The sequence below is a fragment of the Neophocaena asiaeorientalis genome, unplaced genomic scaffold (assembly GCF_003031525.2).
Source record: "Neophocaena asiaeorientalis asiaeorientalis breed wild unplaced genomic scaffold, Neophocaena_asiaeorientalis_V1.1 scaffold606, whole genome shotgun sequence".
NCBI classification, from domain to species: domain Eukaryota; kingdom Metazoa; phylum Chordata; class Mammalia; order Artiodactyla; family Phocoenidae; genus Neophocaena; species Neophocaena asiaeorientalis.
Window position 1 is genome coordinate 5,385,970 of NW_020173687.1, and position 16,232 is coordinate 5,402,201.

Below are 16,232 nucleotides of genomic sequence, written 5' to 3' on the forward strand. Positions count from 1 at the left end.
TCAGGTGAACATAGGGAAGCAATTTCCCAGCAGGAAAGGCAGTATATTCATTTTATGACAGTGAATTAATTGAAATCACATAATAAGACTAACCCCATGGTCTGTTGTATGCCATAATTGGGCCTATTTGAACTTTCGCAGTAGTTTCTTATTCTTTGACTGTTGTTTAAAGAGGTTTTTGCAAAACTCAATAAAATAAAATGACTTAAAATTGCCTTTCTTTGTTACATGTGAATGGTGGTTCTAAAAAAAAACGTCGTCTTTGCCTGGTGGGGATGTGGAGAAACTGGAACCCTTGTGCATTGTTGGTAGACATGTAAAGTGGTGCAGATTCTGTGGAAACATTATGGTGGTTCCTCAAAAAATTAAAAATGGAATCACCACGCGATTCGGCAATACGGCGATAGACCCAAAAGAATTGAAAGCAGGGTCTTGAAGAGATATTTGTACACCCACGTTCATAGAAGCAATATTCACAATAACCAAAAGGTGGAAGTAACTCAGATGTCCATAGATAGATAAATGGATAAACAAAATGTGGTCTGTCCGTACAATGGAATATCATTAAAAAGGAAGGAAATTTTGACACCTGCTACAGCATGGATGAACCTTGAGGATATTCTGCTAAGTGAAATAAGCCAGCCCCCAAAGGACAAATACTGTATGATTCCACTTATGTGAGCTCCCTAGAGGAGTCAAGTTCATAGAGACAGAAAGCAGAATGGTGGCTGCCAGGGGCCGAGGGGAGGGAGAGGGGGAATTATTGTCTAATGAGGACAGAGTTTCAGTTTGGGAAGACGAAAAGGGTTCCAGAGATTGGTTGCAGAGTGAATGTACTTAACACTACTGAACTGTACGCTGGAAATGGTTAAGGCGCTGAACTTCACGTCATGTATTTTACTAGCATGTAAGTTTTTTAATTTAAAAAGAACAGATAACATAAGAAACATGGTTTGAAAATGTAAGCCCAGTTGGTATGTAGACACCATCAGAAACTCCCCAGAAACAGTCTTTCAGAGGTAATTTTCAGTGTTTTGCATGTATAACATCTGGATGAGCTATTAGGTAGAATTAAGTTCAGATGCTCGGCTTTGATTCCGTTATGTGCCCAGATTCCCACTGACGCCTGGATCAAAGGAGAAATTCCTGATGCCTTTGACTTCTGTGACAGGAGCAATGACACAAGTCTCCACAAGAGGGCAGTGGTTTCTTTCTTTTCAAACACGGAGACGGACGCCAGACCTTGGAGACAGTTAACAAACCCAAGTCATAACAGTCTTGGCGATTCATTTGATCACTTTCGTACAACACAGAAGAGTGAGTAAAAAGCTGTGTCTTTAACAGGAGGGTTTCTGGCCCTTGAGGTTGCTCAGTGAGAAAAGGGCTTTTCCAGAACCTGGAAGAGAAGACACTCGTGGCCCCGGGGTCAGGATGCCGAGAGAGAGACCGCCTTCGACATAGTTCTGCGAATCCAGCAGGAGATCATTCTAGAATGCACACCTCTTGCACAATTTAATGCCTCTTTTTTGGACCAAGGGTGTTCAAATTACAACGTTGTTTGACAACAGTTCTACCATATAAAGGATGCTTTTGAAACACACCTGAGGCATGACTTGCCTCTGTTGTTTGAGATCAGTCACTGAAAGGGTTGGGACCACAAGGGGGGTTAAGTCCTGATGGCACTCAAGCCCCTTACACTATAAAGTTCGACAGCCTTGTGAAAATGGCAGGAATTTCTTATTTTCCAGGTATTATTTCCAGTATAAATGTTACGCATTTGGCTAACCGTTGATAATCTTACTGAACAGCCCCTGGGAATGTATCCTGTATGACGGTCAGTCTTTAGTGGGTAGTGTTATTTATACTTAAACATGTTCAATGAACAGCCTTAGGACCTTTGGCTTATCAAACCGACTGTTTCTACATTTCCCCAATTTTTTTGATTGCAGTTTATTTTTAATTGAGTGTATCAGATAAAACAGAGTTTAAGGGGCAGCCTCCTTTACGGTGCTACTTAAGTAGCTTTTGTCTCATTTCCAAGGCATGGCTGCCAGGATGAGCCTCGTTTGCATAAATCATTGTCCTTTATAGTACGCACAATTTAGGATGTCAAAAGACATACGTGCTTGTTTTCCTGAGCAGTTGCAGGTGAGTACTATACGGGATGCTCACCATGCTTGTTGAGACAAAAAAAATGCAGTAAAGGAAAAAATACCTCTTAACTGAGCCACAATGGCTGGGAGCCAGCCGCGGGAGACCATATAGGAAGACTACAAATAGTTCTCATGGTGGAATATTCCTCAGAGAAGCAGCCAGACGACCGCCGGCACGAGATGTCATTTCCTGTTAATGGAGTGTGACAGTTTGTTGAAGAGTCCAAAGGTCACCGATTAAAAGACTCATCCAGATAATTATAATTGTATCCCAAGGCCTGAACTAAAAGTGTCAGGAAAGTAATAACAGAAAACAGCACGCCAGACAATGAATTACTTTAAATCAATCAGCATCGGTCACTAACTTGATTGGAAAAGCTGTGTTTAACCTTTTCCGAGGTAGCCCTTCCACTTAATGGCCATTTGAAAACTTTCAATGAATTTCTGGAGAGAAGCTCATGTAGTATTTCAAAGCATGAGAACCGCTTTACCCCCTACAAATGAGAGTAACATGCTTATGGCATTGAAATCGTCGGTGAATCCTGACAAAATAATTCTAAAAGGGATCCTAGGGGGCTTCCCTGGTGGCGCAGTGGTTGAGAGTCCGCCTGCTGATGCGGGGGACACGGGTTCGTGCCCCGGTCCGGGAAGATCCCACATGCCGCGGAGCAGCTGGGCCCGTGAGCCATGGCCGCTGAGCCTGCGCGTCCGGAGCCTGTGCTCCGCAACGGGAGAGGCCACAACAGTGAGAGGCCCGCATACCACACACACAAAAAAAAGGATCCTAGGATTTTTCAACAACATAAAAATATGTTGCCAGTTAAATCATTTATCTTAAGCAGAAAAAAGAGTTTCACTACACAGGCACGCCCAAGGTTTGCTGCTGGTGTAGAAGGGTTTAAGTACAGCTGCCCCAGGTGTCAAAAATCAATTTTAAATGGACTATAGGAACAAATAGGGTTTTTCTGTCCTGGCCACAGAGTGTCATTAGCAAGCCTGAGGCCAACTCCCTAAATAAAAAAGCTAATATTTGAAAGTAGGAGACTTTCGAAGGAGCTAGAGGAAGTTGAAATTTTATTAATGGATGTGCCCAACTTAGCAGTGAAATCCCTGGAACATTTTCTTCTGGGACAAGCCCTGGAGACTCAAGTGTCACCCAGCATGACCGTCTCCCTAGAAGTGGCCACAACTGTTGACCACTCTTTTTCAACTTTGTGCGCCTGGATTTTAGAATGTGATCCCAAAGCTGTGGATATTCAATACCGTATGCGTGAACCCATGTTACATCTGATTCCTGAATTCCCTCGGAAGCCCCAGCACGAAATGGAAGTAATGTTTCAGGACCTGGGAAGAGCGGTGAGCCACAGCGGGAGCCTGGCACCCTTGCTGGAGGGGGTGGGGAGGGGTGTTTTCAGGGATGGATGGCGTGGCTGGAGCTGCAGGTGGGCAGTGAGGACAGCGGGACAGCCCCACCCAGACTGAAGCCTGTGTCTGCAGGCAACACCCCAGTTCTCTGGGGGGCTTCTGCTCCAGTGGCAGCCTGTCTCTGCAGAGGGCCTGGGTCCTGCTCGGAGCAGCGTCGCCTGCTGCTTGGGCGTGTACTTCTCACTGCACTGGTCGCCTGGTCCCCCACTGGCCTCGGCCAGCGTGAGGCCCCTCCTGTAGCGTGGCTCTACGTCCCACCACACAACACACCTGACCGTCACCTGCTCCCGTCACGGGGGCGAGGGTGGAACCCCAGCTCCTCCAAGGCCCTTGACCATGGAGTTTCAGAAATCTCTCTGGGCGTTGGGACTGTCCAGGGGCTTGTGAACTGGACACCCCAGTCCACGGAATTAGCAGCTCCAAGCGGCACCGGAGAATCAGGCAGTATTGTGGCAACGCCACCTCGGCATCGTCTGCCCTCCAGGCTGGGTTTCTTCCCTGTTTTCACCAATGTCTGGAAAAGTGAAGATGCTTTTAATACCAGGACCTAAGCACGTCACTCTGGGTGGTTCTACCCCAAAGAGCAACTCAGCAGCTCTCAGGTGTCCTGTCAACTGGTTTTTGTCCCACAGGGAACGGAAGAAGACAGAGCCTCTGGAAGCGACATGTGAGCTGTGTTCTGGAATTTGCGAGGCCTCCTCCGTGGTTTGGCACCGAGATCGCACGCTCAGGTGGCCTGGGACAGCTGTTTCACGGTGGCGGCGCGTGACCCATGGCAAGGGGAGGGAGATGGCAGGAAGATCCGGGACCTGCCAACAGTACGGCAGTTACTATCAGGCTGCCGGTAAATGTGTCACGTAGAGCACGAACGTTTGAAAATGCGTTTGTCTGACTTTGCAAACTTTGCATGTGTCCTGTGTCAGGCTAAGAGTCCACTTTGGATAACACAGACCCATTTCAGAATAAGAACAGCTGGATCTTCTTAAAAATTATCCTTACCATTTATTGCAACAGGTAGGATAATGTCAGGACGGATGGATGGATGTGTACAGGTAGATACTTGCTCACATTTTAAAAAATTTTGTTTTTAAAAAATTTCATGAAGAATCAGAAATTAGTCATGGGAATACGGGGCCTTTAAATGTTGGCCAAATAGAAGTTAATTTACTAATCACAACTTTTTATCTAAGTGAAATGGATATTAGAATTCTTCTTAGTGCTATTTTCCAACAATACATTTTTTTACATATTTTTAATTTTTGAGGTATGAGTTACATAGAATGAAATTCCCCCTTTTAAGTGTACAATTCTGAGTTTTGACAAACGAATGGCCATGTAACCATGGCCCCAAATCCCACTGTGCTCCCTGGCTCCCAATCCATAGCAACCACTGGTTTCTTTATGTCCCTACAGTTGTCATTTCCAGAATGTCATATAGATGCAATCATATGTTTCCAATCAAATACACTATATATTTCAGTCTGGCTTTTTTTTTTTTTTTTTGCGGTACGCGGCCCTCTCACTGTTGTGGCCTCTCCTGTTGCGGAGCACAGGCTCCGGACGCGCAGGCTCAGCGGCCATGGCTCACGGGCCCAGCCGCTCCGCCGCATGTGGGATCTTCCCGGACCGGGGCACGAACCCGTGTCCCCTGCATCGGCAGGCAGACTCTCAACCACTGCGCCACCAGGGAAGCCCAAGTCTGGCTTCTTTTATTCAATGTAATGACTTTGAGATTCAGCCTTGCTGTTTCCTGGATTGTTTGTTCATTTCTTTCTGCTGTGGGACAATATTCCATTGTATGGCTATTCTACAGTCTGCCTGTCTATTCGCCAGGTCAAGGACGTTTGAGTTGTTCCCACTTTGGGCGGATTGTGAATAAAGATCTTACAAACATTTGTGTACAGGTTTTGCGCAAATATATATTTTCATTTCTCTTGAGGGGAGATCTCTAGGTCATAAGACAGAAGTTGTTTAACTTGATAAGAACCTACCAAACCAGTTCCCAAAGTGGACACACCTGTATTCCCACCAGCCAGGTATGAGTGGTCAAGTTGCCCACATCCTCGCCTTCACTTGGTATTGTCAGGGGGTTGTCTTGTTTTGTTTTGAGCTGTCCTAGTAGGTGTGTAGTGACATCTCATTGTGGTTTTAGTTTGCATTTCACTGATATCTAGTGAGTTTGAAAATCTTTCCATGAGCTTACTTGCCATCTGCATATCTTCCCTGATGAAATATCTGGTCAAATCTTTTAACCATTTTTTAAATTGGGTTGAGAGTTATTTATAGATTCTGGACACAAGTTCTTTACCAGACATATATTTTGCAAGTATTTTCTCTCTGTTTTCTCTTTTCATTCTCTTAATGGTGCTTCTCAAAGGGCAGATTTTTTTAAAAATTTTTTGATGATGTCTAACTTATCCTTTTTTTGGTGGTGAATCATTCTTTTAGTGTCCTAGCTAAGACATCTTTGCATAACGCAAGGTCACAAAGACTTTTTTCTAGGTTTACTTCTAGAAGTTTCGTAATTTTATGTTTTGCGTGAAAGTCAAGGATCCATTTTGAGTCAAATTTTGTATATGATACAAGGTGTGGATCAAGGTTTCTTTTTCACATATGGATGACCAATTGTTCCAGCACCATTTGTTGAAAAAACCATCCTTTGTCCATTGAATTCCCTTTGCAGCTGTGTTGAAAGTAAATTGGCCACACGTGGGATCTATTTCTGGACTCCATTCTGTTCCACTGATCCAGGCTTTCATCAGTACCACACTGTCTTGATTACTGTGGCTTTATAGTAAGCATCGAAATTAGAAATGTGAGTCCTCCAACATTGTACTTCTTTCCCAAAATTGTTTTGGTTATTCTAGATCTGTTGCCTCTCCATATAAATTTACAAATCCATTTGTTGATTTGTACAAAAGATGTACAAATTAGTACGTTTTGTTGGACAAAAGTACATTTTGGAGGGGATGAATTTACAGATCTGTTTGGGAAGAATTTATCATTTTAACAATATTGAGTCTTCCAATCCATGAACACAATATATCTCTCCACTTATTTAGGTTTTTGATTTTGTTCATCATTGTTTTGTAGACTTCAGTGTACAGATCTTGCACAGATGTTAGAACTTACACTGAGTTTTTCATGAGGTTTTTCTTTTTCTGGTACTATTGTAAATGGTACTGTTTTTAGAATTTCCGTTTCCTAATGTTCATTGCTAGCATAGAGAAATACAGTTGAGTTTTGTATATTGACCTTGTATCCTGCAACCTTACTAAACTCACTTGTTATTAGTTCTGCCAATTTGTTTGTAGATGCCTTGGTATTTTCTACATAGGCAATCATGCCATCTGCAAATAGAGACAATTTTATTTTTTCCCCTCTCCAATCTATGTTTTCATTTTCTTGCCATATTGCTCTAGCTAGGGCCTCCAGTATGATTCTGAATAGGAGTAGTGAGAGTAGACATCTTTGCCTAGTTTCCAATTTACAGGGAACTCAATTTACACTGAGCCTTTTGCCATTAAGTAAGATATTAGCTGTAGGTGTTTTGTAGATGCCCTTTACTGCACTGAGGACATTTCTTTCTATGACCCGTTTGCTGAGAATTAATCATGAATGAGGACTGAATTCTGCCAAATGCTTTTTCTACATTAATTAAGATGATGATATGCTTTTTAATGTATCTGCCAATATTATAGATTACACTGACTGATTTTCCAACGTTGAACAGCCTCGCATTCCAGGATGAACTTCACTTGGTCATGATGTATTCTCTTTTTTATATTTTGCTGGATTTGACTTGATAATATGTTGCCGAAGATTCTTTTATTTACGTACACTAGCAATACTGGTCTGTCGTTTTCTTGTAATATCTTTGGTTTTAGGGTAATGCTAGCCTCAAGAAATGAGTTGGGAAGTGTTCCCTCCTCTTCAGTTTTCTAGAAGAGTTTGTATAGAATTAGGATTGTTTCTTCCTTGAATGGTAGTATTTACCAGTGAAGCCACCTTGTCTGGAGTTTGCTTTGTTAGAAAGTTTTAACTGTGGAGTCCATGTCTTTAATAGCTATGGGATTATTCAGGTTAACTATTCCTTCTTGAGTGGGCTTTGGTAGTCCATGTCTTTCAGGCATTTGTCCATTTGTCCAAGTTGTCAAATTTTAGGATGTAAAGTTGTTCATAACATTCCTATATTATCCTTCTCATGTCTGTAGAGTCTATAGCAATGTTCTCTCTTTCATTCTCAATACTGCTAATTTCTGTCTTCTCTGTTTTTGTCATGGTCAGTCCAGCTAGAGGTTTATCAATTTTGTTGGTCTTTCCAAGTAGCCAGCTTTTTGTTTCATTAATTTTCTCCCTCATTTTTCCTGATTTTAATTTCATTGATTTCTACTCTTATCTTTATAATCTCATCCCTTCAGGTTAAATTTGCCATTCTTTTTCTAGTTTCTTAAGGTAGAAGTTTGGATAATTCATTTGAGATGTTTCTTATTTTCTAACATACGCACTTGATGTTATAAAATTCCCTCCCAACACTGCTTTAGTTGCATTTTACAAATCTTGGTATGTTATATTTTTATTTTTAGTTCAGAATATTTTCTACTTTCCCTTGAGATTTCCACTTTGACCCATGGGTTATTTAGAAGTGCATTTAGTTTTTAAATATTTGGGAATTTTCCATATACCTTTCGGTTTGTGAACTCTAGATTTATTACATTATGGTCAGAGCATGAACTTTGTATGCTATCATTTCTCTTAAATTTGTTAGGGTTTGTTTGGTGGCCCAGAATATGGTCTATCTTGGTGACTGTTCCATGTGCACCTGAGAAAACTGTGTATCCTGTTGTTGAGAGGCGTGTTCTAATATGTCACTTAGGTCACATTGTTGATAGTGCCATCCAGGTCTTTTGTATCTTTACTGATTTTCTGTCTGTTTGTTCTTTCAATAACTTAGAGAAGAGTGTTGAGGTCTTCATCCATAATTGTGGGTTCGTCTATTTATCCTTTCAGTTTTTCTTCATATATTTTGGAAAGGCATACCTGCCTCAGCTTGGGACCTTGTGTTATTAAATGCCATGCCCATCACTTGCTAAAACCATCTTGCACAGTTGCAAGTTGTTAAGAAATGAGTGCTCAGAACAAAAGCCTTGAACGTTAGGGCCTCTGGGCGGGGCAGAGTCTCCTTCATTGCCGCGGCAGAGCATTTGGGCTCAGCTACCAGCAGGGCCTCTCGGTCTTCCAGGTGTCAGAGATGAATGTACAAGAAGGGCTGATTCCAAGGTGGGGCAGGGCATCTGAGCTCAGGACCCTACCCCACCACCAGGTGACCTTGGACCCTGATTTCCTCAAGTCAGTTGACACCCATAAATGGAATGTCCTTGCTAGATGCTGGGGAAACCAAAGGAGATCAACTGTAGGTCTTGCCCCGAGGATGCTACAATCTCTCCTTCCTGTTACTTGGGGTCCCTGAAGAGCAGACAGGGCCCTGCACACATTATCAGGTCTCCTTTCAGCACCATGCGCGTAAATGTTTAACCACAGTTTTGGGCGGGGGAGCCATATTTGCAGCGTTTGCCAATTTCCACCATGGCGGGTTTCAAGCTACCAGCGTGACACTGTGTGTGGAGCGGGGAGACACACAGGCACACGCCGTCCTACAGCATTTCCACTGTACAGAGACAATAGAGATAAATAACCCCAAGGTCATGGATAATAGCAAAGTGTAGTGAAATAATTAGGGAGAGGTAAGTGTGGAGTATTGATTACCTTTGGTTTTAATATAACTCATTTAATGGTAAGTTTATATAATTTAGTTTTAATATTGGCCATGTTTGACAACTGCTATGCGAGACTCCTGAGAACTCAGCCATCAGCTTATTCATAAGGGTGCTGCGTCATGTGCTTGCAGAGACCCAATCACGACTCAGAAGAACCTCAGACGAACCTCAGACAAGCTTGGCCAACAGGAATGAATTCGTTGGTGTGACAGAGCTTCCAGAGGAGCTCTTAAGCAGAGGGTCTTGGGTTCTCCGTTTTTAACAATGTCTGCGGTAACCTCTCTGCTAGCTGTGAGACCTAGCCCTGAAGAACCAGGTCCATGCAGTGCTCTGATTGGCCAGCCTTGGCCACGCCCCTCCCTGGAACTGGGGGTGGAGTCAGCACCCAGTGGACCAGGGCAGGGAGCAGTAGTGTCCCTGGCACATCTGAGAGCATTAGGGCAGTGGTCCCCAACCTTTTTGGCCCCAGGGACCAGTTTCGTGGAAAACAGTTTTTCCACGGACCGGGGTGGGCGGTGGTTTCAGGGTGATTCAAGCACATGACCTTTATTGTGCGCTTTATTTCTATTATTACATTGTAATATATAATGAAATAATTCTACAACTCACCACAATGCAGAATCAGTGGGAGCCCTGAGCTTGTTTTCACTTGCCCCTCACTGATAGGGTTTTGATATAGTCTGCAAGCAACTGATTTATGATGGTCTCTGTGCGGTCAAACGTCTCTGCTAATGATGATCCGTATTTGCAGCCGCTCCCCAGCCCCACTTCAGGTGATCAGGCGTTAGATTCTCATAAGGAGCACACAGCCTTGATCCCTCACATGCGTAGTTCACAGCAGGGTTCACGCTCCTTCGAGAATCGAATGCCACTGGTGATCCGACAGGAGGCAGAGCTCAGGCGGTAGTGCGGGCAATGGGGAGCGGCTGTAAATACAGATGAAGCTTCGTTCGCCCGCCGCTCACCTCCTGCTGTGCGGCCCGTTTCCTAACAGGCCGTGGACCGGTACCGGCCTGGGGGTTGGGGACCCCTGCATTATGGAATGGGCAGTGGATGTCCAGTTGTCAGAAATAGTGAGGGACCATCACACAAAGCCTCACTGTAAAATCCCATGTGAGCATTTGGCTTGTGGCTTTTCAATCTTGGGATATATTTCAACTTTTTGGTGCTCAAGGTTTTCAAATTTCAGAAGTTATCCACACTTGTTTTAAATAGTAAATGTAAAGCTTTGCTTATATAAATATAAGGGACAGAGTTACTCATCTCCCCAGCCTCCAACTCCACACCCTAACCCACCCTACCCCCCTATTCCCATGGTTAGCAGCCTGCCCCATGCCCCTCTCTGGGCTATGCAGTCCCAGACACACGTACACATGGGGGGTTGTTTTGTTTTTTGCAGAAGTAGACCCAGACACACATGTGATTCTGCAACTTGCTTTCTCTCACTGTGAGATAAATCTTGGGCGTCTCACCAGTCGGTAGACAGACCCCAGCATACGTTAGGGTGGGCTCTAGCTGGACTGGTTGGGGGAAGGGGGGCTTTTCATTCATTACTCCTACCGAGGGCGTGGAAGTGCAAAGACCTCTTGTGATTTCTAAATTTGGTCAGAGTGTATGAGGCTGTGCAGGGTGCCTGTGTGCTAAAAATACCAGCCCGGGTCTGGGGTGGAGGCTGCACATTCGAGGAAGACAAAATGGGGACGCCCAGGGTGGCAGCGCATCTGAGGTCCTTGGCAAAGCATCTTCAGGCTTCTCCAAAGAGCCTCGGCCTCTCTACTCTGAAACCCACGCCCCAGGCCACAGTGGTGCCTGTCTCCAGGTGACCAGGGTACGTATTCTAGAAGCTGTGCCCAACTGAGTCACCTCCCCGCCCCCCTGATGGTTATGTTAACCTGTCATTCAGTACCAACTCAGGATTTGGGCCATATCTGGGTACCGCTGCACAGATACTTATTTCCAGCTCACTTTTTAAAAATCAAATACATTTATTTTTAAATAAAACTTCACAACTACAATAAATGGAAAACCAAGATCGCTTGTCATAAATAGTTATGATGTATGATAACTAGATAATGTACATCACGATAGTACATAATATTGCTGTTGTTATTAACACTTTTGAGCATTTGCTCTGTGCCGGGCTCTGTTCTAATCTAAATATGAACTCATTTAATCCTTACAACAGCTCCCCGAGGGAGGTGCAGGGTGACCCCCTTTCTACTGTCCCTCATCTTGCAGGTGAGAAAAGGAGGTTCAGAGTAGCAGCACCTTAAAATAGGTCACTACCAAAACCAAAGACAGGGACCACCTCGATCGTCCAGGTGCCTGTGGGCGGGGAACCTCAGCTGTGCTGGACTTTGAATTTGCTTCCAGCATTTGCTTCACTCATTCACTCATTCATCTCTTCAACAAGTATTTACTGAGCACCTACTGTGTGCCGCGTGCTGGGGATGGGGTGGGGGGATTCTGTCTCTGCCCTCCACGAGCTCTGTCTGGTAGTGGAGAGGGGGCATGTGGTGGGTGCTTCAGAGCTGCAGTGCGGGAGAGGGGAAAGGGCATTCACCAGCCTAGGCTTCAGGTGTGGGTCAGGGTGCTGGACCAAGTTTCTAAACTTTTCAAGAAGAATAGGAGCTGGGTGAGATAACGTAAGAGGAGAGGGCAACATGGTGATTCAGGTGCTTTCAAAAGATAAATTCAAGTCAGTTTCATATCCTCACCAGAGACCCCCTATTTTGAACAGACTGAAAGAAGGAAACCTCAGTTTCCTCGTCTGTAAAATGGGAATAATGGTACCAGCCTCACAGAGTTACATCCGTGAGGATGAATGTGTCACACAGTTTGTAAAGCATTCTGGCAGTTCCTGCCACAGAGTAAATGCTCAAAATGTCACTAATAATGATGATGATAATTATTACTGTTTCTGGCAAGTGATGGTGTTTTCCATTTACCAAAGCAGTGTTGAAAAGTTCTTTTTAAGTTTGTTTGTTTTTTTTTGCGGTACGCGGGCCTCTCACTGCTGTGGCCTCTCCCGTTGCGGAGCACAGGCTCCGGACGCGCAGGCTCAGCGGCCATGGCTCACGGGCCCAGCCGCTCCGCGGCACGTGGGATCTTCCCGGACCGGGGCACGAACCCGTGTCCCCTGCATCGGCAGGCAGACTCTCAACCACTGCGCCAACAGGGAAGCCCCTTTTTAAGTATTTTTGATTCAAATAAATGAGTTTAAAAGTGTCACGCTTCACCTGAAACTAAGACAATATTATAAACTGACTATAATTCAAAAAAAAAAAGAAGTAAAAAATAAAAGTGGCCATCTTGCAGTGAGTTTAAGTTAATATCCATATTACCACGTTTGTCTTCATTTGCATACATCCTGAATTTTACAAGCACACAAAAAGTTAACCTGTAACTTCTACCTGTCCTTTTGTCTTCCTGAGGCTTTATTTAGAAAGAAGTGGAAACCCATCACCATTCTTTCAAACTAATAGCAATTCATTTACTTGATGGGGGACTTAAATTCCTTACCAAATGGCACCAGCAATCTGACAATGAACAATATTTCTAAGTAGCACAGTTCACAGCGTGGGGTGATCTGACTTAGACGGTGAAACATCTATCTTTATGACTAAAGTTTCTCTTTGCAAAGCCACGTGGTTTTGCAAGGACATCTATTGGAGTAGCCAATAGAAGCTGAGTTTTTCTTCAGCTCTCCTGCCTCCAGACGTGCTCACCTGGTGTCTGTGAGGAAGGTGGTATTTGGGGGGAAATTAAAAATCTGCAAGTATTGTTTAATCAGATGACGGAAGAGTGAGCGTAGGCTCTGAGTAAGACCAGCCTGGCCTAGGATTCCAGCTCCCACCTCCCATTTGTAAGGGATTACAAACTAGTTACTGCCTCTGAGCTTCATCTCCTCGTCCAAGAGATGGGTTACTAAACCTCTCTGTGCCTCAGTTTCCCTCGCTGTAGGACAGGCCACCGCTTGGACTCTTGAGGTCGTGAAATGAGACAATACAGGGAAATGTGTTTGGCACAGACCTGGTGCTTCGCACCAAGCGATGTTATTACGTTAATAACGTCTATAGCCTGAGGACGATCCCACGTGGCTGCAGGGGGTTTGAGGGTGATGTGGGGTGAGGCTGGACGGCACCTGCCCTTTAGAAGCAGCTCTAGAATTTTGGAGAGACCCGTGAATAGGCATCCACAGTGCTGAGGGGGGTGTTGAAATCTGAGGTCAAAGCCATCTCAGGTGGACTGTAAAAGGCAGAGAGTTCAACGGAAAGAGGATGGAGGTTGCTGCTTTTTAGAACTTTTATTCACAGGAAATGCAAGCCTGGGAGACACTAGTGCCCCCCCTCAACTTCCCTGCACCCACCCTCTACCCCCGGCCACCGTGCACACACGTGGCCCAAATGAAGCCCACAGCTGATGCAGGGTGCCCACCGAGCCCACAGCTGGAGTGTGAGCGCAGAGCTTTAAGCGTTGTCCCGTAACAGTAATAATAGTAATCAGATGCCCATGGGTGATGGGCCAGTCCTAGTGCAAGGGGTTTACACTGATTATCTCACCTCATCTTCACAACCATCCCTTAGGGGAAATGCCATCATTATTCACCTTTTGAAAATGCAGAAAGCAAGGCTCAGAAGAAGTTAAGAAACATGCCCCAGGTCACACAGCTCAAAGATGGAGCCAGGATTGCAACCTGGGCAGTGAGACTCCGCACGAGGCTCTAGGGGAGAATCCATTTGCTCGCCTCTTCCAGCGTCTGGAGGCTGCCCAAACCCCCTGGCTCATGGCCTCTTCCATCTTCAAAGCCAGAAAAGGCCGGTCTTGTTTTTCTCACTCTGACACTGAATCTCCTGCCTCTGGCTTCCACGTTTAAAGGACCTTGTGATGACATTGGCCCACCTGGATAATCTAGGACAATCTCCCTGTTTTAAAGTTAGCTGATCAGCAACATTAATTCCATCTGCAACTTTAATTTCCCCGCCACAGAAGGGGATGTCACAGGTTATAGGGATTAGGGCGGGGACGTCTTTGGGGGGCCGTCTTTCTGCCTACCACAGCAACCCTGAGTAAATGACTCCACCTCTCGGAATCTCTTGCCTCTTCTCTAAAAAGAGCAATAATGTCTAACCCCCATGGATACTGCAGCGAAGAAAAGTGATAATAGACATGAAGCCAAGATCTCAAACTGGCCACTGACAGGCTACATCCAACCAACGGACATGACTACTCACTCCCCCCCACCAACCCGTTTAATATTAATTAATTGCTGGCGGGTTTTATTTGTTTTTTTTTTTAATTTTTTTTTTATTTTTTTGTGTTACGCGGGCCTCTCACTGTTGTGGCCTCTCCCGTTGCGGAGCACAGGCTCCGGACGCACAGGCTCAGCGGCCATGGCTCACGGGCCCAGCCACTCCGCGGCATGTGGGATCCTCCCGGACCGGGGCATGAACCCGTGTCCCCTGCATCGGCAGGCGGACTCTCAACCACTGCACCACCGGGGAAGCCCGATTGCTGGTGTTTTAAAACGAGCTAACTTCCCACTAAAATTCAGAGTTCCTGTTTCTCTTGACCATCAGAAGCCCTCGCCCACTGGGCCTGCTTCCCAGGACACTGGCCATCGTCTGCATTGAGTTTGGCTGCCCCTTTAGGACGGGCCATTGTTCCCCAGTTCACCACAGTCCCCACCACTCCCTATCGCCTCTCGGTCCACTTCCTAAAATTACATGGCCTGCCTGGCCCCTGGAGGGAGCCCAGTTTTGTGACATTTGCCCAAAAAACACCCAGTACGAAGAAGATGTTAGATAAATAATAGTTAACGTTATTCCCATTCACAAAGATCCATTAACACAGGGATCCTCAAGTGTGGCCGTGCAGTAGAATTCCCTAGGGAATCCTAGTGTCCCAGCTGCATCTAGACCAGACCCTCTGGGGCAGGACCCAGCTCGGTATTGCTGAAGCTCTCCGGGGATGCCAGCCGTGGCGAGGGCCAAGAACTAGGGCATTTTCAGATGCTCGCTGAGGGTCAGATCTCAGGCAACCTCAGAATCTGCTCAGCAACTCAAGAGAGTAAAAGATTGAGATCTGAAGTCAAGGGCTGTGGAGCAGACCCTTCCGGAAGCTTCCAGCACTCAGGCGGTCCTTCACAGTGGCTGGGGTGGGCTCCTCAGACCAGTGCCTGGCAAACTAGCTTCCGTTTCTTCTATTCTCACGTCCCCTGGAGCCCCTCCTGGCTGCTTTCTGAGTGATCAGGGTCCTCTCTGCTTTCCATTCCAGAGATGGGAGACCTCCGCGTTGCTCCTTTGCTGCCTGAGAGGGGTGCCGACATCTGAATGTCCTGGTAACTCAGATGCAGGATCAGAGTGTGTTTTCGTTACTCACGATGAGAAAGAAGCAAGCCATTCATTCAATGTGCCGACCGTGTCCACAAGTATTTACAGAGCACCTGGTATGTGCAGAACACTATGTGCTGGGGAGAAAACAGACTGAGACCCTCTCCCTTGGCAGAGCTTACAGCCCAAGAAGTAAAGAAAGAAGTACGATGCTGGTGGGCAGAGGGTGGTCTGTGCTGTGGAGAAAAATACAGCAAGGATGGGGTAGGGAGTGCTAGGGAGGGAAGGATGGATTTCATGTGTTTTTTTCAAAAGATGGCCCAAGAATTTGACATTTGAACAAAGAGGGAGTGAGTTGTGTGAGAGAGGGATGCCAGGCAGGGGGAACAGCACGTGCAAAGGCCCTGGGGTGGGAGTGGCAATACCCATGGTGTCCTCATCACAACAGCACCCTGTGGTTGGTAGAATGACCACCCTGACTTTACAGACAAAGAGGCTCAAGAAGGCTGAATAGCTAGGCCAAGTTCAGCCAGTGGGATTCTAAG